The sequence below is a fragment of the Mauremys mutica genome, chromosome 1 (assembly GCF_020497125.1).
Source record: "Mauremys mutica isolate MM-2020 ecotype Southern chromosome 1, ASM2049712v1, whole genome shotgun sequence".
NCBI classification, from domain to species: domain Eukaryota; kingdom Metazoa; phylum Chordata; order Testudines; family Geoemydidae; genus Mauremys; species Mauremys mutica.
Window position 1 is genome coordinate 211679983 of NC_059072.1, and position 23893 is coordinate 211703875.

Below are 23893 nucleotides of genomic sequence, written 5' to 3' on the forward strand. Positions count from 1 at the left end.
CTGAAAAGGATAACCCTAATCTCTCCTATACACACTGCAGAGGCCATCTACTCCAGCTACTGCTAGTACAAGCTGCAGAATCTTCAAGAGACATTAAAAAAAGCCATACATTTAATGTCTTCATTGTATTTTATTTATTTATTTGCAAGAGTTCAAAAAGACTGATGATACAGTGGGACTGATGTTCAAATTAGTCCAACCTGGGAAAATCCTCTGGCTTTCTCATGAGCAATCCTTGGCTGTTGTCTTAAAATTATTGCAACCATTATTACTGGCTTTGGAAAGCATCTACTGAGATGGGATGGATCTAAGTAGTGAGGCTGGTACTTTTGCTGCTACGTTCAGAGAAGATAATTGCCATTCTCTCTCTTATAAATCTACTGTTGAAATCACTTGGGTCGTTAAACAATGCCATCCAGGCATCTGCTACAACAGTAGTAGATCTTTGTCCAGCAATAGAATCTACACTTTGATCAATCAGAGAGATATCTATTGAAAACATACTGGAAGAAGCAAAGATTTCAGTCCAAAAGTTGACTAATTAAGGTACTTACATTGACTCCTTAAGTGAAGAGGACAAGAAGTATTTGTTAAGCCAGCTGAAAAAGTACACAGACTTGATTCTTACAAATCTACAACAGCAACTTCTGGATTCTGCTCAACTTCTACGTAGCTTTTACAGATGCCTGCCTTATAAAACACTGACAGTTGAGTGGAGAATTTGAACACAGAGTGGAATATCATATGACAAATGAATGAAGATTTTACTTCAACTTCTTTTTTATCATCACTAGTGGCTTGACCCGATCTTTGTGCTATATTTCCTAGGATGAAAGAAGTAGGAAATCATTCCTTGCTACTCCCAACAGCTACAGGGGAGTGTTCTTTTTCTCGTTGAATAGAATTTTGTGTTCTGAAAGAAGTCGCCTACTGCCTGGTCATGTGACAGAACTAATGAGCATATCAGTTGAAGGACTGGAAGGACTGGACATATGAGAAGCCACCAAAGGTGAATGCACTGCATTGGGAAGTTCATAAACAGAGTTGTGCAAAATTGCAACAAAAAGCCAAGAAGGATGTAGATGTACGGCTTCATACAAGGCTTGAGTAACCAACTTTAATTTATGTGATGATTTTAAAACATGAGTGTTCTGTCAAACATTTTTTTTTCAGTTTTTTCTATGGTGCCATACAGCCTACCTTCGCCCTCACGGTTTCACCATGGGCCCTCACCCCCCTGTAAATTCAAACAGCCCTCCTCCCCCCCCCATTTCAATACCTGGGGAAAACACTGGACCCAGGACATACTGGGGCTTTGGCTCTGCAGTGATAGCTGTGCAATGGGCTTCTGTGCCTAACTGATGCTCTAGTGACTTCAGTGAGGCACCATGCTGCCACAGGAGGCATGCCCTGGGTTTGAATCAGAGTTGTGTAGTCAAGGAGGCTGGTTGTCTGTAGGATTCTTGCCTCATTTGTTGCAGTAGTTGGAAGATGTGTAGTGAGTGAGATGGGATCACAGGAAGAGAAGGAGGGTCTCATGATTAAGACAATGCAATACTGCCCTGGAGAACCGGATTCTATCCCTATCTGTGTCACAGAGTTGCTGTGTGATGCAGGGCGAGTCACTTACACCAAACCTTTCATAGGTGGCCACTAATTGTGTGTTCCGGATCTGCAAAAGTGTTGATCACTCACAGCTGCAATTGAAATCTATGGGAGCTGTGCTTTGAACATTAAAATGCTGCATATTGCTAAGTGCTCTGACAAGTCAGGCCCTCAAATCAAACACCCCAAATTAGTGGACATTTGATGTTAATCTCTGTGTCTCAGAATAACAATATCACTTCACAGAGGTGTTGTGAAAATAAATTATTGATGTTCTTGAAGGCCTGATATACCACAGTGATGAGCACCATAGACATTTCCAGGAGGAAGTTAATTCTGTCTTCACAGCAGCATTTGAATAGTGTGCAGTAAACATGGCCTGAGGCCACCCATTGAACAATGAGGATAAAACAAAATATTGAATCACAGCTTGTTCAGTGAGCCCCATCCATCCTGGGCACTGAATGAGGAAAAAGTCTGGTGGAAAAAATAGTACATGATCATGTAACTAACAATTGTATCCTAGTACATATGCATAAGTGGGTTGAATATGCAACCTTAATTCTGGCATGTCCTAATTTTTGAGTGCTTGACTTTGCAACTGTAATGTTCTTCTAATATAGGGGTGTGGGTGTGTGTAAATGAATGATACAGAGTATTTTACTTAGATAAGAAAGTATGTTTCTTGCACTGAGGAGCTTGTAATCTAAATTAGACAACCACAGGACAATGGCTCAAGAAAGGGGTGATAATGAGCATAGCGTAGGAAGGATGGCTTAATGAGCTGACTTTTGAGGAGTGCTACAAATCAGCAAGAGGGTGCTTGGGGGATGAGAATAGGTGTTCCAAGTGTAAGGGGCAACATGGAAGGAAGCACAAGGGAAAAGGTTATGATTAGTAGTACTTTTGCATTTAATTTAAATCAAGGATCTTACACTGCTGTTATGTGAGTGTGGTGGTGGGAGAGATGTTGTCTCAATGTAAGCGGGGGAATGGTCCCACTATCGTGGGGAACTTTCCTGACTTCTGCACTACCTGGTGAAGTGGGCTAGTGAAATGATCTGAGTTCTTGCTCCCACTTCCTTTACCCAGAGGCTTCCCTGCCCTCGAGGACTCCCCTTCCACTCTCCTGTCTGGCAGAGTCCTCGTAACCCCAACAAGGCTGGGCACAGGATTCCTGGGGGGCTCGACCCCCAACCTTGCTGTGGTCACCTGGGACAGGGGCTAGGTGTCCCCACTCCGGGGTGCTCTCTCTGCACTGGATGCTTTCCTGACCCACTGATCATTTCATACAATTTAAAGCAAATACAAGTTGTTTAATTAACAATTAATTTAAAAAAAGAATAAGGAAAAATGAGAAAGGTTAAAGGAAAACACATCACCCTGCTCTGTGGCAGGGAACATTACAAACAGTGTCTCTGGACATCAGGGCACTTCACAGTCTGTTCTTTATAGGTCCCTGGTCTCCTTCTGAGGCCCTGGCAGTGCTGCAGGGATGCTGTGGGTTGGACACTTGCAATGGTGGTGGCCACACGCCTCTGGGCTTTGGGTGGTGGGACCCTTCTTCCCAGCATCAGCCCCCCGTCGGGTTAAGATCCCCCTCCCAGCCTGGCCTGCAAGGACCCTTGGCTGGGGGTATCTTTCTGCACTGGGCCCTTTGCCCAAGGTCCCCCCTTGGCTGGCCCCAGTTGCTCACCACACCTGGCTCTGTGGATGCAGCTCTGCTCCCAGCACAGGATCTGTTCTCTCCCTAGGCTGTGTCTCTGGCTCTGTTCCCAACTCTGACCTACTTCCTGAGCTGCTTTTCTGGCCCCTCTGGATCTGGCACGGCTCTGCTCCCCAGCTCAGCTTGGGCCCCTGCTTTCTCCTTAGCTCGGCCCCACTCTGTCTGACCCAGGCAATTCCAGCTCACACAGAGGACGGGACCCCTCCTGACTCCCTGATTAGCCTGCCCGCCCTCTCAATCAGGCTCAGAGGCTGAGGCTTACCTGGAGCATTGGCCTCTCCCCAATCTTTTAGTGCTGGGAGCTAGCCAACCAAAACACCCCCACTGAATGTTAGTAAGGGGGCAACAGTCCCTTTACATCAAGGATCAGAATGAGGCTAACTGTCATGTGACTGTTATCACTTTTGTCTTTGTCGTATATCTACATAACTTGTCTTGTCAGCTTGCAATTTTATTAGGCGTCTCACAACACTTGATGTTTTTCTTAAAGCCCCAGCTCCTGAAGTCATGTTAATACATAAAAATCTCAGCCTGAAGAAGAACTCTGTGTGGATCAAAAGCTTGCCTCTCTCAGCAACAGAAGTTGTCCAATAAAAGATATTGCCTCACCCACCTTATCTCTCTTACAGCCTGGGACCAACATGGCTACAACAACAGGGCAAACAAATCTCAGCTTTCACTTAAAAAAAAAAAAAAAAAAGGTTTCAGGCCCTTATGGTTGCAGAGCAAAGCTTGAAAATGTGAACCCTGGAGCTCAAAACCCAACAGGAAAATAAAAAGAACCCCAGAGTTGTTGGTTTTTAAAACACCTCATGACTTTTATTCCAACTTCCTGATTTTTGGGGGCCTGGTTAATGATGTTTTTGGTGGTTAACTTTGGCAATTCTGTAACTTGCTATCCTTCTGCTGGAAGCAGGAAGGAGAACAAGGGTCTGTAGCTGGCAGTTCTGGCCTCTTTTATGTTGTTTGTTCTGTTTTGTTGTTTGGGTTTGTTATCCTCCACAAATCACAACAGGAAGGTGGTTTGTAAAAGAACTTTCTGTCCCACTCGCTGCGTCTTGCTCTTGTGTTCTCATTTGCTCTCATTTGTGTTTGTTTCTTCCATGGGAAAATAGCAGAAGCTCTGCTATGAAATTGAACTTTTGCTAAACCTTTACACCACTTTGCGCTGCCCAGTGGGAGTCTGTTTCTCAGGGAAGCCCAGTATAGGAGAATAATACCATAAATGTACAGAGTGGGAGAACTCTGACCCTTTTCTCTGGGATCTTGGTTAAGATCCAAGTTGTGCTTCTATGAGAGTGAATTTTTTCTCCTGTATTCAGTCTCTTGTGGCAAAACCTCCAAGTCTTAAAATTGTCTGATGAAACAGACTATACTGCAATTTGCTGCTTAGGGCAGGCCAAAAATGAGGTGACATGGACCTTGTCTCTATAAGGATTTGTTTTCTAAAATCTCCTGCTGTTGTACTACTGTTTCAGTTCTTCTATTGGTAGTAAGAGCCATAGGCGCCGACTCCATAGGTGCTGTGGGGCGGCTGGAGCACCTATGGGGAAAATATAGTGGGTGCTCCACATCCACCAGCAGGCCCCACCAATCAGCTCCTTCCCTTCCCTCCCAGCGTCCCAGATCCCACCTGCCACAATTGGCTGTTCAGCAGGGGGCAGGAGGAGGGGGCGGAATGGGGCAGGAAGAGGTGGGGTGGGAAGAGGCAGAGCAGGGGTGAGAGCTTGGGGGAAGGGGTGGAGTGTGGGCGGGGTCTGGGGCAGAGCTGGGGTCGAGCACCCCCTGAGAACTCAGAAAATCAGCGCCTCTGGTAAGTGCAAGAGAACTAGTGACCACCAGCATTTGAAGCACCGTGTTCTGCAGACTTGCCCTGAGCTGGATTAGATACCGTAACTCCTCACTTAACGTTGTAGTTATGTTCCTGAAAAATGCGACTTTAAGTGAAATGATGTTAAGCGAATCCAATTTCCCCATAAGAATTAATGTAAATGGGGGGTGTTGAGTTCCAGGGAAATTTTTTTCACCAGACAAAAGACTATTTATATACGCGCGCACACACACACAGTATAAGTTTTAAACAAACAATTTAGTACTGTACACAGCAATGATGACGGTGAAGCTTGGTTGAGGTGGTGAAGTCAGAGGGTGGGCTATTTCCCAGGGAATGCCTTACTGCTAAATGATGAACTAGCACTCGGCTGAGCCCTCAAGGGTTAACACGTTGTTAATGTAGCCTCAGACTCTACAAGGCAGCACAAATGGAGGGACGGGAGACAGCATGGCAGACAGAGATGCACACCCTGTGTGCAAGAGAGAGAGAGATGCGCATTGCCCCTTTAAGTACGCTGACCCCACTCTAAGTACATTGCCTTTTTAAGTAGATCAGCAAGTTGAGACAGCAGCTGCTACCAGCAAGCTCCCTCCGTCCTGAGCCCTGGCGTGTGTCCCCCTTGCTCTATGGAGATGGGGTAAGTGGGGTGCGGGAGCAGGGGGGAGGGGACACCCTGACATTAGCCCCCCCTTTCCCCTCCTTGCACAGCAAGCAGGAAGCTCCTGGGAGCAGCTCCAAGGCAGAGGGCAGGAGCAGCACATGGCAGTGTGGGGAGGGACAGCTGAACTGCCGGCAATTGGTAGCCTGCTGGGCAGCTGCCGTATAGGGTGACCAGACAGCAAATGTGAAAAATCGGGACGGGGTGGTGGTGGTGGTGGGGTAATAGGAGCCTATATAAGAAAAAGACCCAAAAATCAGGACTGTCCCTATAAAATCGGGACATCTGGTTACCCTACTGCTGCACAGGGAAATTAGGGGAGCGAGGAGCTGATAGAGGGGCTGCTGGCCCACCCTGGTTCCAAGCCCCCACCAGCCAGCTGCAATGGGCTGCTCTTTCTGCAAGCAGTGGACAAAGCAGGTGGCTGCCAAACAACGTTATAAGGGAGCATTGTGCAACTTTAAATGAGCATGTTCTCTAATTGATCAACAACATAACAACAAAACAACATTAACAGGGATGACTTTAAATGAGGAGTTACTGTAATGTGGTGCTTAAAATGCCGCAGCTGTCTGGAACCCTGTCTCCACTAGCATTGTCATCAGTGAAGATAAAATGATGGTAGTGCAGTGATGGTTCATAAGAAAAAGCTTAGGGCTTGTCTACACTGAAAGTGCTGCAGCAGTGCAGCTGCACCACTGTAGCGCTTAGTGAAGATGCTACCTCCTGGCATAGGTACTCCACATCCCTAAGAGGCAGTAGCTATGACAACAGAAGCCCTCCCCTTGACATAGCACTTGCTATACCAGGAGTTAGGTAGGTATAGCTGTATTGATCAGGGGTTTGGACCCCAGAGTGACATATTTATACGGACCTAAGTTTGTAGTGTAGACCACGGCTTAGTGTATGAGGCTCAGGAGTTTAAGTGACTTGCTAAAAGCCATTAGCCAAATGATGACAAGCATGTTAGCAAGTGGTGCAGCTGTACTGCTACTAACGGTGGTGCAACTGTAAGTATAGATAGGCCTAAACTGTATTTAGCATTATAGGCTCAATCGCAGTTTCTGAAATGGTGCTGAACATAGTGGGGTCCCATCTATACTTGCACTTATCTGTTTTCAGCACTGCCTGTTGTGAGAAGTGGATAGATTTCCTAAAGTAGACTTAGCACAGCTAGTGACAGAATCCAGGGGCCTTATTCTGCTGCCACAGTGGTGAAAGTATTGGACAGTAGAAGGAGTCCCGACTCCTAATTCCCTGCTCTAACCACTGGACAACACTTCACCTATTTAACAAACCCTATTAACTATTCCACACAGGGAATAATGATTTCCTGATGCCAGACCCTAATTGTAAACACCAGTCCAAAAGTCCATTTAATGAGATATACTATTAGGGCTTACAGCACATAGAGAACTTATCTAGAACCTGCAGAAAGAATAAATATGGAATTTTAAAATGAAACAGGAAACACTCAGTGTGGATTTCTGTGATGCTTCCTCTGCAGTTCCTGACATTTTTGATGCACTAATGGAATGTGTGCTTCCACTAGTGAGGGCTGACAACTCCTTTGCTACTGTGTCAAGAGACTGGGCAAGTTCCAGAGCCTTGCTCTATTATTAGCCTTCAGACTGCTGACATGCAGAGAGACTCATCAGAAGGACTATCATTTGGAGGCATGTGTGCCTGCTTTAGGGATTTACAGTACTTACAATGTGACAGACAGGTCCAGTATGAAAAGTTGTCAGCCCTGCCATTGAACTGCCTGTGTTTCTAGGGATCTTGTCCTTGTTTGAAGCTTCTTTATGTGAGCAGAAACAGGGCCGGCTCCATGCACCAGTGAAGGAAGCAGGTGCTTGGGGCAGCCAATGGAAAGGGGCGGCACGTCCAGGTCTTCGGCGGCAATTCAGTGGCGGGTCCCTCAGTCCCTCTCAGAGGGAAGGACCCACCACCAAATTGCCACCGAAGAATGAAGAATGAAGCGGCGCGGTAGAGGTGCTGCCGAAGTGCTGCCGATCAGAGCTTTATCTTTTTTTTTTTTCCTGCTTTGCCACTTGGGGCGGCAAAAAAGCTGGAGCCGGCCCTGATCAGGAACAGTCTCATTTCTGTTGGCAAACCTGGGCTCCTAGGCTGAGCTAATAAAAGACAGCTCAAATAACTGCCAAAGGTCTCAGATAAACGTATTACTGGGCTAGCACCAGTGATGAGCTGCCAAAATCTTAGGAACCGGTTCCCTACTGGGTCTTCGGCGGCACGGCTCCGGCGGCTGAAGGACGCACCACCGAAGACCCGGTAGGGAACCGCCCAGTGAGTACACCCCCCACCCACGTCCTGCCCCCCCTCAGAAACCACAACCCATAACCCCCCCTGCCCTGCTCCTTGTCCCCTGACCACTCCTTCCCAAGACCCCCAACCCTAACTCCCCCCCAGGACCCCACCACCTGCCAAACTTGCCCCGCTCCCTGTCCCCTGACTGCCCCGACTCCATCCACCACCATCCCAACAGACCCCAGGAACTCCCACGCGGCGCCTACCCAACCCCCCCTTCCCCATCCCCTGTCTGCCCCCCCAGAACCTCTGCCCGATCCAACCCCTCCTCCCCCGCCCCAGTCCCGGCCCTGGCCCTGGCCTCTTACCCCTGCTGGGGTCGGGGCCAGGGTCGGAGCCGCAGCCGCGGGGCCCAACTTCCCGGGCCCAGCCGGCACCGGGACCGGCGCCGGAGCCGCAGCCGCGGGGCCCGACTCCCCTGGCCGGCACCGGGACCGGCGCCAGAGCCGCAGCTGCGGGGCCTGACTCCCCTGGCTGGCACCGGGACCAGCGCCGGAGCTGCAGCCACGGGGCCTGACTCCCCCGGCCGGCACCGGGACCGGAGCCGCAGCCGCAGCCGCGGGGTCCGACTCCCTGGCACCGAGACCTGAGCCGGAGCCACAGCTGCGGTGCCCGAGCTGGGCCGGGTCCGAGCCGCGCAGGCGGGACCTGCCCGAGCCGGGGGTGCTCGGCCAGGGCCAGGAGGAGCCGTCCCGCCCCCTCCCCCACACGCCCGGCTTACCTGCCTGCTCCTTTTTTCAGGCTTCCCGCGAACATTTGATTCGCAGGAAGCAGGGGAGGGGGAGGAGAAGGAGGGCGGAGCGTTCAGGGGAGAGGCGGAGGTGAGCTGGGGCCGGGGCCGGGCAGACAGCTGCCCGAGCCTTTGTTAAATTTAAAAGCTTTTTAGAATTGGTTGTCCTGGAACAACCGGTTCTAAAAAGGCTTCTAAATTTAACAACCGGTTCCCGCGAACCGCTGCGAACCGGCTGAAGCTCACCACTGGCTAGCACCAAACTACGTCAGAGCTTAGTGCCTTGGACACCAGTGTGTTAGGTTAACTCAGGTGGTCTCCTGTCTAAACAGCAGGCAGATGCTTTCAGCACCTTTGAAGAAAGGGAGGGAGGTACACACTGTGCTTTTACTCCTTTCCCAGGCAGCCTATAAGTGGCTTTTGAATCTTGGAGACTACTAGCCTTCTCATCTGAACCACATTGAGAGCCACCATTCATACAGGAAAAGTCTCTAATTTTCAGGATCAGCTGCTATACACATAGACATGAATAAAGATTCTGTACATTAGTCAAATATAGAAATGGCGGGGGTATTATCTTAGTCTGACCACTGGTGCCCCATGTTTATTACCCATCCCCCACACAATGTTTTATTATTTATTTATATTATGGTAGAATCTAGAAGCCCCAACTAAGATCAGAGCCCCATTGTCTGAACACTTTGCATACCAGTAGTAAGCTACAGTGCCTGCCTTGAAGAGTTTACAGTCTAACTAGACAAGGCAGATAAACTGAGGGGAGGTGCCTCAGCAAGGGGCAGAGACTTGCCCAAGATCACACAGGAAGTCAGTGGCAGTCAGGACTTGAACCCTGGGATCTTGACTCCAACCCCAGGACCCTCCCCTAGCCACCAGACCTCACACTTCTTTTCCTCATTAATCTCACTTGAATGATTGTCTTTGAAGTTTAGAAAAGTATTTTAAACATTTTTCCACATTCTAATAATTTTGGGGTGTAGTGCACCATCCTGGTGGTTATTAATAACAATTAAAAATAGGATTTTTTTATTTATTATGTATGTATAAGAAATAACTCCATTTTATCTAGCTAAAGATTCACAGCTTCAAAGTCATGCGAGTTCCAGTCCAGAGTAATTACCATCTTTGAATGAAGTAGACCTGTTTATACTCAGTTTTTGTACTAGTATAACTATGTTGTTAGGGGTGTGATTTAAAAAAAAAAAAGATATAAGTATACCAGTACAACCCCAAGTGTGGGCAGTTATACTGGTTGTTCGCAGATCCCACACAGAAATAAGCTCTACTGTTATAACTGTGTCCACACCTGAGGAGTTGTACTTCCTTTAACTATGCTGGTATAGTTAAAGGCATACAAGTTGAGTGTGTAGAAGGCAGTGATAATAATTAATTAAATTTAAAAAAAAACTTACATTTTCCTGTGTTTCTGCTGTAATGGGGATAAGAGAGGTGGTGAAATAAAAGGGAGAAACCCCCAATTACAGTAGGCAGGTCTTTTTCACCCGCACCCAGGGTCTGTCACCTGTGAAGTGTCTATCTGGTCCACTCCTCCCACCTATGTACGTGTGTATGTAGGGAAAGAAGAGGAGAGAAACAAAGCTCTTTGAAAACACAAACAGTTTATTTGGGAATAGCAACAAAGATAGAAAAGGGGAAAACTATTAACCGTAAAAAGATAACAAACAGTTGTGGTTGCCCCATGGGTATGAAACCCGGGCCCCAAATACCCCTCCCCTGGTAACAAAGTAAAATAAAGGAAACCAAAATACCCCAATACTCTACTCTGTCAGAGGCTTCTGGGCAGATGATGAGAAAATGCTGTTTCTTTCGTAGCTGGTGTTCGGAGGGCCCTGGACCTCAAATCGCCTGATGACTGATTTTGGACCAAGGCGAGAAGAACACAGGATCAGACTGGATCTGGACCCAGGTAAGTTGGTGACTCTGGATATGCAGGATACTGGACAGATAAGTTTGATTAGATGGTATATGACTGCTCTCCTTGACAACGCTGGTCTCGGTCTGTTGCCGTGCAAAGGAACCGCACTCGACTGCCTCTCAGATGGACAGCGACAGCTAACAGTCGTGGAATCCTTTTTACAAGCACCAGGGCACCAAAGTTCCACAGCGACTCCAGCTGGAACTGGATTTCACATGAGAGTCTGTCAGTTTTTTCCACCCTTAGGGCAAAGCGTGTGAAAATGTCCAAGAAGACATAACTTAACCCCAATATTGAACAATTGTCATAACTATTAATACAAACAGTACTAAAACATCATAGAGTACACAACACACAAGTTTTCATCCAACGTTGCCTGGAAAGTAATTCAGATTTCTATCAGAGGGGTAGCCGTGTTAGTCTGGTTCTGTAGAAGCAGCAAAGAATCCTGTGGCACCTTATAGACTAACAGACGTTTTGCAGCATGAGCTTTCGTGGGTGAATACCCACTTCTTTGGATGCATCTTCTTCTTCTTGCATCCGAAGAAGTGGGTATTCACCCACGAAAGGTCATGCTGCAAAACGTCTGTTAGTCTATAAGGTGCCACAGGATTCAGATTTCTATGTGATGCATGCTAATCTTAGCTGAATTAAAATATAATGAACAAACCATTTCAAAACATTCTTGATGAGTTTAGTAAACAAGCCCTGAGGAACAGGCAAAGCAAATATGGCATGTGTAGGGTGTCACAAGGCAGAAACAAGAAACAGTTCCACATTCCTTGATTAGACATTTTAAATTGGTTTCATTATGTACAAAGCACTCTTCTAGCGCCATCTTATGGTCTGCAATAGAGCTGCATACTCTGCAGATTGACATACCCCTCTGCAGCCCCCCACCAAAGGTTAAATTAAACCAAAACAATCCAGAGCAGCATTTCACTTTATTAGTTATCCTTCCCTGTCAGGTTCCAGTTCTGTCCCACTACAGCTTTTTCTATTGTGTACAGTAAACATTGGCCTAGAGCTGCCTAGATGATGACTGAAGCTGAGTCAGAGCTAAGGCAGATGGACATTTGCAGGTAATTTTGGAGAAATCTGCAGGGTTTCCCCTCCCTCCAATCTACAGAATTTCTGTGGGGAGTTATAAATTTGTTTCCTATCCTATCTGACCCAGCTCTTACATTTTAATAAGAGGTAAAAGCTTATTCACAACAGTTTAGTATTTTATTATAATCTGCCTACATTGATGCTAGACTAAATTTTATAGAAAAACTGCCAAATCTCACAAGATGGTGCATGTTCTGAATGCAATCACTGCAACTGCAAGGGTGAGAGACTTGTCAACACTTGAAGTGCTACAGCAGCACAGCTTCAGGGCTGAGCGGCACAGCTGTAGTGCTTCAGTGTAGACACTACCTACACCAGTGGGAGGAATTCTCCTGTCGTAGGGTCACTAGATGTCCTGATTTTATAGGGATAGTCCCAATTTTGGGGTCTTTTTCTTATATAGGCTCCTATTACCCCCCCACCCCCTGTCCCGATTTTTCACATTTGCTATCTGGTAATCCACTTCCCCAAGAGGCTGTAGCTAGGTAGATGGAAGAATTCTTCTGTTGACTTATCACTGTCTACACCAAGGATTAGGTCAGTTTAACTACATCACTCAGAGTGTGAATTTTTCACACCCTGAGTGATGTAGCTGGGTCAACCTAACACTTAAGTGTAGACCAGGCTAAGGCCAAAATTTTTAAATTCGGGTGCTTAAAATCAGGCTCCAACATCCATAGTTAGACACCTAAATACAAGTAGCCTGATTTTTCAAAGTTGTTGAGCACCTCCTATTCCCATGTTTTTCTATGGGAATTGTGTGTATTAAATACTTCTGTAAATCAGCCCACTTGTATTTACGTATGATCACATTCTGCACTGAGTCTTGCCTGTTATTGATACCTGTTGTGGGCTGGGAGAACATGCTTAAATCAAACTGAACCTGGTTTGAGAAAGGCAATGTAAGAAGTTAATCAGTTTAGGTTACCAAATTGTGGATTTTTTGTGGGGGGAAGACAATTAAAATGTGTTTCCTGTAATAAATCACAGCAAACCACCCTAGAACCTCTTACGTGAGAAGTGCTAGAATTTAAGACTTTACAGACGTCTCTTACCCTTGCAGTTTCAGTGATTACCTTCAAAACATGAACCATACATAGAGTGACCAGACAGCAACTGTGAAAAAACGGGACAGGGGGGTAATAGGTGCCTATATAAGAAAAAGTCCTCAAAAATGGGACTGTCCCTTTAAAAACATCTGGACATCTGGTCACCCTAACCATACATAAACCACCTGAAACCATAGCTCTGTATGAACTGCTCCCATGCATCTCACAACCCTTTGGAAGCGTAAACAGGAATTCAGCTGCAAGCCACTAACAGATCTTTCTACCATATAAGGATTTCATCCTACGTAACCAATATTCTATAACTAAGTTTTGGGGCCAGCTGAGTGCACTTTTCCTAGGGACCCACTAAACATAGTTTTATTAGCTGGCTTTCATTTTGTGCTTTCCTTCTGTATTGGATGTGAAGATTGTTAAATTTAGGATAACTGTGTTGAGGCACTTTGAAGTGAAAGAAACTGAATTCTAATCTCGGAGGACACTGAGTCAGAAGTGGGGGAAGAGATGAGTATCTAGTCAAGGGCATCCGGAAAAAGCAATCTTTATCCCTGAACAATGCCATAAAGACGATTACATGGGTCAGTGTGGGTATGGAATGAGCCACATGACCTTAAGTGGGGTAGACCTTGATAGTTTTAAAAAGGTCTACAGTTAAGTGGTTTAAACAATTCTAAAGTTTAAGGATTTAGATATGAAGCTTATTGCTGTCTTTAAAAATACACATGAAACTTCAAACAAAAACATGTATCTGTATAAAAACTTAACAGAAACTAAGGCTCATGCACAAACAGTTGTTTCGAAGTAAACAACCCAAATATTTACTGAAACTACTTGCAAAGGTAAAGAAAAAGTTGCTGGTAATCTGCAACATCTGGAAAAAAGCTACTTTTATAACCAATCTACTTCATCGGTTAGGTAATTGACATTTTGGATTGATTAATAATAATGGTGCTATTATTGAAGATATAGAACAAGACATCTAAAACAAATTAGCATGATCAAAATAACATACTTTTCAGAAGACCCTTGTCCACAGGCACTGTACGTTCATTGCTGTGTATAATTAACTGTGTAACAGAGCATCTTTTTAGGACAATTGCTTAGTACAATGTCTTTTGTCTTGGAATCACTTTACTGCATGTTCTCATAAAAATCATTAGCTCCTTATGTCCATTCAAAACACAGATAAAACCCAAAGAACTGCCAAGCTATTAGAAACAAGATAAAAATGTCAGGTGCAATGTGAAATCAGCACTGACAGACTGTGGTGCCATTGACACCTGTCTTGAAGAAATAAATGAGGTCAGAACAATGGGTCTGAAGGATACAACAGCATTTCTTTACCCAAAGATGTTTTATAATTAGCTACAGTAGTTGAGACCCTTCTCAAGCTTTTGCAGAAGCACATTGTGGTGGCGTTTTCAAGAAAAGACTGCCTAGAAACTAAAATGTGAGAACGCATGGTTAGCCCTATACTTCTGCCATGCAGGAGTCCTGGGTTTAGCCTTCGTGCCAGTTTCTCTCTCTCCCTAATATGGTGGCTGGGATTAGGAATGCTATAGAGGCAACCGTAACAGATCTGTGTACATTGGTGCCCTCTTATAAAGAGGCATGATTGGCTCTGAGTGGAGTCCCCCCATTCCTTAGGTATAGAAAGTTGGTGTTGTTCAGAAAAGACTGGGGGCTGCAGCATTTCATTGAAGCTGCTTAGATAGCTGGCAAGTGGAGTAGTAGGCCAGCATTGTTTGGATATATGAAAATTAGAAATAAGCTTGAACCCAAATCTCGGCTAAGAATATCTATGAACTTCAGCTCTTTGGATCCAAAGTCTGTGTGTGGGCTCAGCCAGTCATTGATGAAATGAGGCTTCTTTCTTATTGTTAGCCCGGGCCCATATTCTCTCAGCAAGGGGCCACGGTTCTGTGAGGCTTACATAGGTTTTTATGAAGACTTTAATTACCCATGAACGTTAACTCCCTTATGGTTTCCCTGCTTTGCACCCTGTATCCATCGAAGCTTCCCCTCTCCAAAACAACAACAACAACAACAACAACAACAAAAAGCTAAGGCTTGGATCCACAAAGGGACGTAGGTGCTTAGAAAATGACAGGAAGAGTTAGATCCCTAGGTTCCTCTACAGTGAATGGCGGGGGGTGGGGAGGGGGAGCGTTAGAATGAGATCCACAAAAGCCAGAACTCTAGGTGGGGAGCTGCCTAAGCTAGCCAATAGAAGATGCCAATGAGAGGTGTGTGCTAAGTCCATCCCTCTTACAGAGATAAGTGCCTAAGTCCAGGCTGCAGGGAGGCACCTATCTCTGCTAGAGAGCCACAAAACAGTGAAAGATAGGTGAGACTCGGCTGAACTCGCATGCAGGGCCCAGTCTGATAGGGAAGCTCAGACACCACCTAACTCCACACAGAACAGCAAGGGGAGAGGGAAGAAGGCAGCTTTCTTTTTAGCCTAGTGGTTAGAACACTCACCTAGGATGTGGGAGACCACTCGTTCAAGTTCCCCCTGTGTCCTATGGGAAAGGATTTGAGTGGGGATCTGCCACCTCTCAGGTGAGTGCCATAGCAAGGGTGCAACCGGTGCTTCTCAGAGCATAACGGACACTGGATCCCCTCTGAACAAAACACTGCTCCTGCCTCTGCTCCTATTGGCATATGACAGTAGTAAAGAACCACAGAGGTCATTTTTTTTTCTTACATTGAACATAGGGCTTTATCTGAATAAGGAAAACAGTATTATGTCTAAAACTGCTCTGTCTCTTTCCCTGATTCACTGCAGAACTTCTGCCTAGAACAGTCCCTTATAAACAAATGCTACATTCCACTATGATGACACGTCAGTTATACTATTTCAAGCTGTACTGTGTACAGTTGTTACAGAGGGATATTGTAGTATAATAAACGACAGTACTTTTCCCAAATACCAGAGCTCGGGAAAGTCTTACTTCAGAGGTTTAGGTCACTGCAGTAATTTTTAAAGACCGTTATAATTTTATTTTATCTAGAAATGATGTGTTCTGAAAGAGCTGTTTTTTATAAAACTTTTGTAATAAATTAAATAACATTTTAGAAAGAGGAAGAAGTATTAAAAAGCACTCCCATTTCACAGACCAGAGCAATAATGTGTCAGGCAGCATCAAAGTATTAAACAATATTGCTTGCATCATTAACACCAAATGACATGGCTTCAGAAACCAATTAATGACAAGGTTAAAACATGAAGATATCACACAATATTGTTCTTGAAAGTACTAAAAATTCTATAGGGTGCAATACACAACTTCCCTGAAGCAAATAATATTCATATAAAGTTACATGGAAATTTAAAGAATGTTTTTCTATTATTTAATAAAATAATAACACTTCATTTTTGTATCATTTCACATGGTCAGAGCACTGAAAAAATAGTAACTGATCTACACAGCACCCCTGTCAGGTAGGAAGGTGAAGTATGTATTATTATTGCCATTTTGCAAATGAGGAAACTAAGACAGAGAAAGTTTGGCCATTGACCATGTCAGATCAAGGAGTAGAAATCAGAAATTCCTGGCTCTCATCCCTGAACCCAGTACATTAGATAATTCTCTCATTAGATCATGCTCTTTCTTAATTAGAGGAATATGTTTGCATATGATACATTCCAGAAACAAGACAAGGAACAGAATGACCCCTGTGTTTCTAAAAAAAAGAGGCACTGTCCACTTCAGAACCATAATTTGAAATAACTGTTTTATGTTTCACTTTATAACTAAAGAAATCAGTGCGAAATTAAAATAAAATCTGTTCGCTAATTTGTCTTACATTAGCATTACAACAGTTTTTGCTGATACTAATGAGAATTACTCTATTTCTACAGTGTTACATATGTGCGTGGGGCTGTACTGCTAAATGCAAGAACGTAAGGATCCTGCCCAGGAGAGCATGGTCTAAAGCAGTGTTTCTCAAATGCAGCCACCAGGAGCTTTTCTTGTGGCCACAGCCTCTTGGCTGTGATTGGAGGAGGGAAGGCAAAGCAGCGGCCCCTCCTTCTTGCATCTGGATGCACCACCTTGATGTTGGTTGCTGGGGCCACCAGCAGAGGTTGGGCCCTTCCCTCCTATGGAGACACCCAGGGCACAAAGGTGGAGGAGCAGGCAGCCGGTGGGTTTCCCATCTTCCCAGCAACGGTGGGGTCAGGCTTTGGACTTCAGCCCTGGGTGGCGGGGAGGCAGGCTCTGGCTGCGGGGCTTCAGACTCCAGTGCCCCACCCCCATCTCTCCTGGCCCCCCACTTCCTCCCCTGACCCTCCATCCAGGGCTTAATTTGTCCCCAGGCTTCCCAGGGCTGAGTAAATCTGCTGTGAAAAGTGAAACTTGTATGTTTGTTAATATCACTTTTCACAACAGACCTACTAGCTAGCAGTAAATAAATTATGATTTGGACATGTATATGTGCATATTTATTTGGTTTCCTAAAGCTAATTAAGTATTTTAGGAAAAAGTGTGAGAGCACAAGTTGGTGGCTGCACTCTGAGGCCACTGAAAAATTTGTCCTGAGAATCCCTGGTCTAAAGTGAAATTGTTATTGTTAGTATTCTGGTCACAGCCAGCTCATATCAACGCATATACATTGCCCTGGGAGCCATGCGATCTTCAAATGCAGAATTCTATTACTCCTGGTTTGGAAGCTACTTTTCTTTCCACCTCTTGAAGGAACAGTGTTTTATGGCGGTGGGAATATGCAGAAAGAGCTATTTAAGCATTTATACGGCACTTATCATTGTAGTACATAAGCATAAAATGCTGCAATGAGAATGTTAGTAAATAAATCTGTTTAATGTTATATCACTATTAAATATTTTTAAATAAAAAATCCTCACATTTATACCCTGTGGGTCAAATTCAGCCTTGGTGCAAGCAGTGGAGTTGCATCAGGGTTAGATTTGGTCCAGTATTTCACCCCTACTCCCATTTACCCTCCGAGCCCTGATTCAGCACTTGCGTGCATGCTTAACTTTAAGCATATATTGAAATCCATGGAACTATGCTTTAAATTAAGCACATGCTTAAGTGCTTTGCTGAATCAGGGCCCCGGTCAGTAACTATTTCCTTCCCAACCCCTCCAAAATGAAAATAAACTTAAGACAAAACTCCTGTATTTTCCAATGCCCCTTTCTACTGCTTCCTTTGCATGGTTTGACCAATTGCCACACACACTCACTCCTTTCCCACATCAAGCGACCATCCCTGATCAATTCCCATCTTAAGTTTTGGGGATGCTCCAAAAGCATTTCCTTTGGCAGTAGCAGCAAGTGGGGAAGGGAAATTGTCCCCCAGCTATAGCTGAAGAGGTGTTTGGTGGAGTGGCTGGCTGCTCCACCCCTCCTCTGAGAGGTGCCTTTGGAGGAACAGATGTGGGGTTCTTTCTCTGCCACTGCAGGGGGTTCCATTGGTTGCCTCCTCCTCCCCTGCAGAGGCCCTGGAAACAGCTGCTTCACATCACCATGCAGGGGTCCAGGCAGCATTTTCTTCATCCCTTCATCTCACTGTGGGGCATCATGATGGCAGCTGCCGAAGGGGCCTGCTGTCTGGTTGTTGAGCACTCGAGAGACTCAGAACTCTGCTCAGGTAGCTACTTCTGTGATGGCTGTTCCTTGCATGCTGTGTCCATATGCATGCACACACATGTATGCTCATGAACACATTCCATCCTGTGAGCTTTGGGTCCTGGACACCAGTGACAAATGCTCGAAGCAAACAGAAAGGATTACAAGCAAAGTTAAAACCAATGTAGAAAGTAAGGATTTAGATTCCCCCCGTCCCCCCAACATTACATTTGGGGTCTTCATTAAGTTGACAGCATCCCTTTAATTTCTGTTTCCAAAGACACTTTTCAGGTGTCCTTTTTCATGTGTCAAGTATCAGAGGGGTAGCCGTGTTAGTCTGGATCTGTAAAAGCAGCAAAGAGTCTTGTGGCACCTTATAGACTAACAGATGTTTTGGAGCATGAGCTTTCATCCGACGAAGTGGGTATTCACCCACGAAAGCTCATGCTCCAAAACGTCTGTTAGTCTATAAGGTGCCACAAGACTCTTTGCTGCTTTTTCATGTGATACTTTGTTCTACTTTGGGCCTGATCCAAAGCTCAGTGCAGTCAGTGGAACACGCCCTTTGATTGCAATGGGCTTTGGATCAGGGGCTGAAAGCCCTTACAATCCTTTCCTTCCAAAACCAAAACAAATCCTTATTTTTGTCAGAAATTAAGTACAAAGCAGCAAAAACTCTAAAACATCTGGCACCCTTGGGAACTGCCAGTCTTCATTGTCCATGAATTTGAGGGTCCAGATGTTCTCAGCCCCGACCAGTACCCCCTTGGTGTCACCACTTTCATGTTATTTAAATATTGTTTTTCTTTTGGGGAATGTGATTGAGCTTTATTTTGTAAATGCTATTGGGATCAGTGGAGCATTGCTGGACAGCCTTCAACAGCCTGGACCAGGCAAGAATTTCTTGTGTGACAGTGTGAGCATCTGGAGGGTTTCTGTGCAGATAAAGCATCTGTGTCATTGGGAAATCATTCTGGTGTTTTTGCCAAACTGAAAGGAAAACGTCTATGCCTAATTGGATGGCAGCATTTGAATCACAGACTAGAACTTTCCATGCAGTAAACATACACACAAATCTTATAACCGTGAATCGCTTCAGAATCTATACAGAAAAATTATGCAGCTAATTCACTAACGCATTCAGAGAGTATTAGAGGCAGCAGCACAGACTCTCAGAGGCAGCTGAACCCCCCCCCCCCCATTTTCTACAGCTCAAAATCAACCCAAGGACCATTTCAATGCGAGGCAAAGGAGGCAGTAGATGAAGGACAGCTATGTTGTGTTGCTTTACACGAAACAAGTAAGCCCAGTAAAGTTTTACAAGATGCTGGTGGATGGCGTGTATGCTAGAATGAACGTGCCTCCGAAGAAGTGAGCTGCAGCTCACGAAAGCTCATGCTAAAATAAAATTGTTAGTCTTTAAGGTGCCACAAGTACTCCTGTTCTTTGTGCCTAACAAAGAGGCCCTTAAAAAATGAATTGCTTCCAAAAGAATTTCTGTGTTTCTGTGCTTGGGAGAAGATGATCTAAGGGAAATGGGTTGATTTCCTCTAAATAAAATCCTCTGGGTTACAGCATAAATTCAGTGATCTGAAAAAGACAGCAGGTCAGTCTAGCTGGAAAGGTTCTGTATGCCAGCTGACGTGTGCAGCTGATATAATTATATTCAGACCATCATAATGCGATAGAGGCTTCAGTGAGATAAATGATATCTGCACACCTTCAAAAGCCTCACTTACTGTTGATTATACGTCACCTGTAGTTTTCATCCCAATACCGGTACTTGCTCCTCATGTGGCATAGTGAATTGTGTGGCTCAAACCATACTCAGAGTCATCCTTGGATTGAGTCGTGTGTGCGTGTTTGTGTGAATCAGCAATGGTTTGTCCGTAAGCCACTTGTAGAGGCTTTTTGCAAACTTTGTTGCCCTATCCAGTGCTATTCACAGTGCATTTTCAAGTCTGAGCCTGATTTGTTGGGATAGGTCACGTGAGGGAAATTACAGTGGGCGGCTTTAAAATATGGGCATTTTCTGTACCATGACATTTGCCTCTACATCAGTATTTGCAGTATTCTTTATACGTAGAGTGGGCAATATTGCAACGTCCAGTCCATTTAACCACTGTGGGTGGTAAAGACTCTGAGCTGAGTCTCAGCCCCAATCCATCCCCTTTGTGCCACTCAGTCTAGCAAAGAGGCATTCTCAGCTGGCATAAAGACAGAAAAGCCTGTTCCTACACCAACTGCTCCCCTCTGCCTGGCATACCCGAACCTTTGTAAAAGTCGGGGGGCTGCTGGCACGAGAACCAGGGGCCAAGGGGTCCATGCCCTCCCACTTTTTAACATGGGTATAGTTTGGGGGACAGGGGCTGGCATTGCCCTGCCAAACTGGAAGCCTCGGGCATGCGCGGCTCCCGGAAGCAGTGGCATGTCCCCCCTCCAGCTTCTATGTGGAGGCGCGGCCAGGTGGCTCTGTGCGCTGCCCCATCTGCAGGCGCCCTCGCAGCTCCTATTGGCCACGGTTCCTGGCTAATGTGAGCTGCGGGGGTGGCACTTGGGGGGAGACAGTGCACGGAGCCCTCTGGCTGCCCCTACAGCTAGGAGCCAGAGGGGGGACATGCTGCTGCTTCCAGGAGCCGCACGGCGTGGAGACCAGCCTAGCCCTCTGAGTGGGCGCCGCCAACCAGACAGTCAACAGTCCAGTCAGTGGTGCTGACCGGAGCCACCAGGATCCCTTTTCGACCGGGTGTTCCAGTTGAAAACCGGACGCCTGGTCACCTTATAGAGCTAGTTGTTGTAAGATTGAAACACCCCCTAGCCTGCTCTAATTTAGCCTGGGCTAGGGCCAGGACAGTTTAAGAATCACCATGGGCTCTCTGATGGTCCATTCTCTCTCCTATACTCTTGGCACAGGAGAGAACCTGGCCCTCCATTTTTCTTGGTGTGAGTCACTAGGTATTTCTTCTGTGTCCTTGATTGGTTGAAACTCTCCCATATGAGCAGGAGGGGCAGCCTAGCTCACGAGCCGCTATTTCCACATGGTTTCTCAGAAAGTGGCTGCATTTCAGCTGAATTCTCTGAACCAGCTGGAAAAAGTCAGGAAAAATGTGGTCTCTTGTCCCTTGTGTCTGTCTGACTCTGGCAGGGAGTGCTTTAGCACTTTGTTATCTTCAGTTCCCACGGTTACTGAACAATCCACAAAGTTCAGGGCTCTTTGGGTCCAGAGTGCAGAAGGTGCAAAAATGAAAATCAATTGAGGGGAAAGTTACCTCAATTTTTATGAACCTAAAATATTTATTTTGGGTTTGGCCTGGAGGTTTGGGTCTGAACAATGTCAGCCACCTCTGCTGTTAACGCATGTTTAGTACTCAGTTTTGCAATTGATTTCAGCAGGACTGTTCATGTGCTTATCTTCAAGCATGCATGTAAGTGCTGTGCTGGATTGGGCCAGAGTGCTCAGCGCCTTGCAGGCGTGAGCCCTTCATTAAAAATACCAGGAAGTTCCCTGCAATTGCAGTTTCTCAGTCTAATTATCCATCTATCATGCACAAAGCACACTAATCTCCATTTGACCTATTAGTGCAGAAAGATTACCAATAGGGATGAGCAAATGGTTTGGATAAAATAAGAACCAGTCCTAACCTAAACCGCCCAGATCTGACTATGTTTTGAGGTTTGGAAAGTGTGGTTAAGTTTTTAAATTTAATTTTCACAGTTCTCTCCACTTCCCACTTTTGAATGGGGCCAGAAACACCCAAGTACCTCAGGTAAGCCCATCGTGATATTTCTAATCTGGATGAAATCAACAGTACCAGATATCGCACACCTACACACGTGTGAATCCTTGCACAAAACGCCTGTTGAATTTTCAAGACCAATTTCTAGATCAAAGAGTCAAATCACAGCCAAACTTTGGAATACTTAGTCAAGTCAAAATGCAATTTCCACACTGAAAATGTACCCAAGTGCTAGGTCCAGATTCAAATCCAGATCAGAACTTTCCTAAAATTATGGGGTCTTTGGGTTTGGGGTTTTGGTTCAGAGCCATGTATATGCAACAAACTTTGCAAGCTGCACCCATCACTGCTTGCCAGCGGCCTTATATGAGCGTTTAAAGGCTCAAAATTCCAGCTGGCCCAGCTAATGCCATCTCCTTCTTCCTTTATCACTTAGGCTACAACATGGTTCTTAAATATAGTTAGAAGGTTTTATTTCTGTCTGCAGACAAGGAAAAATAATATTATAATATAGACAACTCAAGCTGGGGCAGATAGCCATGAGCCAGCATATAGTAAAGCTTTCCCCAAATGCTTTCTTTATTTCCTGACCACCGTTTGAAGCTTTTAGCATTGACGTATAGACACAAGAAGGTTTTGTTACTGACAGTTACTGCTATACATCTCCATCCCGACCACACTCTGTGAAACGAATTGATACGCTGAACGTTCCCTTTTGCCAACGCTTACAGTGATGTACAGTAATGTCTCTGCCAACGTTTATGTACCCTATTGCCTGATTGTTCTGAAAAAGAAAAATAATCTGCCACAAAAATAAAGCACATATTCTCGGGGCTAATACTTCCCTACCTCACAGAGGTGTTGTGATAATAATACTTTAAGGGTTGTGAGGTACTCACATGCTATTGGGAGTGGGGCCATATAAATTCCTAAACTACATGACAGCTGTGCAAGAGGGTTACTTTATGGCTGTTATTTATTTTAGGAACTTATATGGCCCCACTTCCCGTAGTATCTGCACACCTCACAGATGTTAATGCATTATCATCTCAACACCCTTCTGAGGGAGGGAAGTGCTTTTAGCCCCATTTTACAGAAGGAGAACAGAAGCACAGAAAATGGCCAGATTTTTAAAGGCATTTAAGTGCCTAACTGACACAGGAAGTCTGTGACAGAGAAGGGAATTGAAATCAGACCTCCCAAGTGATGGGCAAGGGCACTAACAACTGGACCATCCTTCCTCTGTTACATAGCTTTCTTCCTTTCCTATCTGAGCTGTTGCAGAAACGCTGTGGCTAGCTGATGACCCTAGTCACCCTGTTTACTTTGCACAGGAGAGCAATGGAGGAAAGAAGCTGCAACAAACATATTGCAGAAAACGTAACTGCATCCCCTCTTCATTTGCAGTTTACAGATCAGTAGACCCTTCCTGACTGAGAAACAGCAGTCATAGCTCTTCCTCCCTGTACTGCAGAATATATAATAAATACACCGAGCCAGGTCAGGAAACCCTGGTCTGAATCCTGGGCTTCCCATCTTTGGCCTTATAGT

General features: G+C 45.4%; 1 long non-coding RNA gene across 1 annotated transcript in view; it reads left to right on the forward strand.

Annotated features, from left to right (window-relative positions):
• LOC123362270 overlaps positions 1-23893 on the forward strand; it is a 41299-nt gene that overhangs the window by 13552 nt on the left and 3854 nt on the right. Inside the window, exons 2-3 of the long non-coding RNA XR_006576388.1 lie at positions 10733-10826; positions 22321-22372. This is a non-coding gene — a long non-coding RNA (uncharacterized LOC123362270). The remainder of the gene's footprint in view (positions 1-10732; positions 10827-22320; positions 22373-23893) is intronic.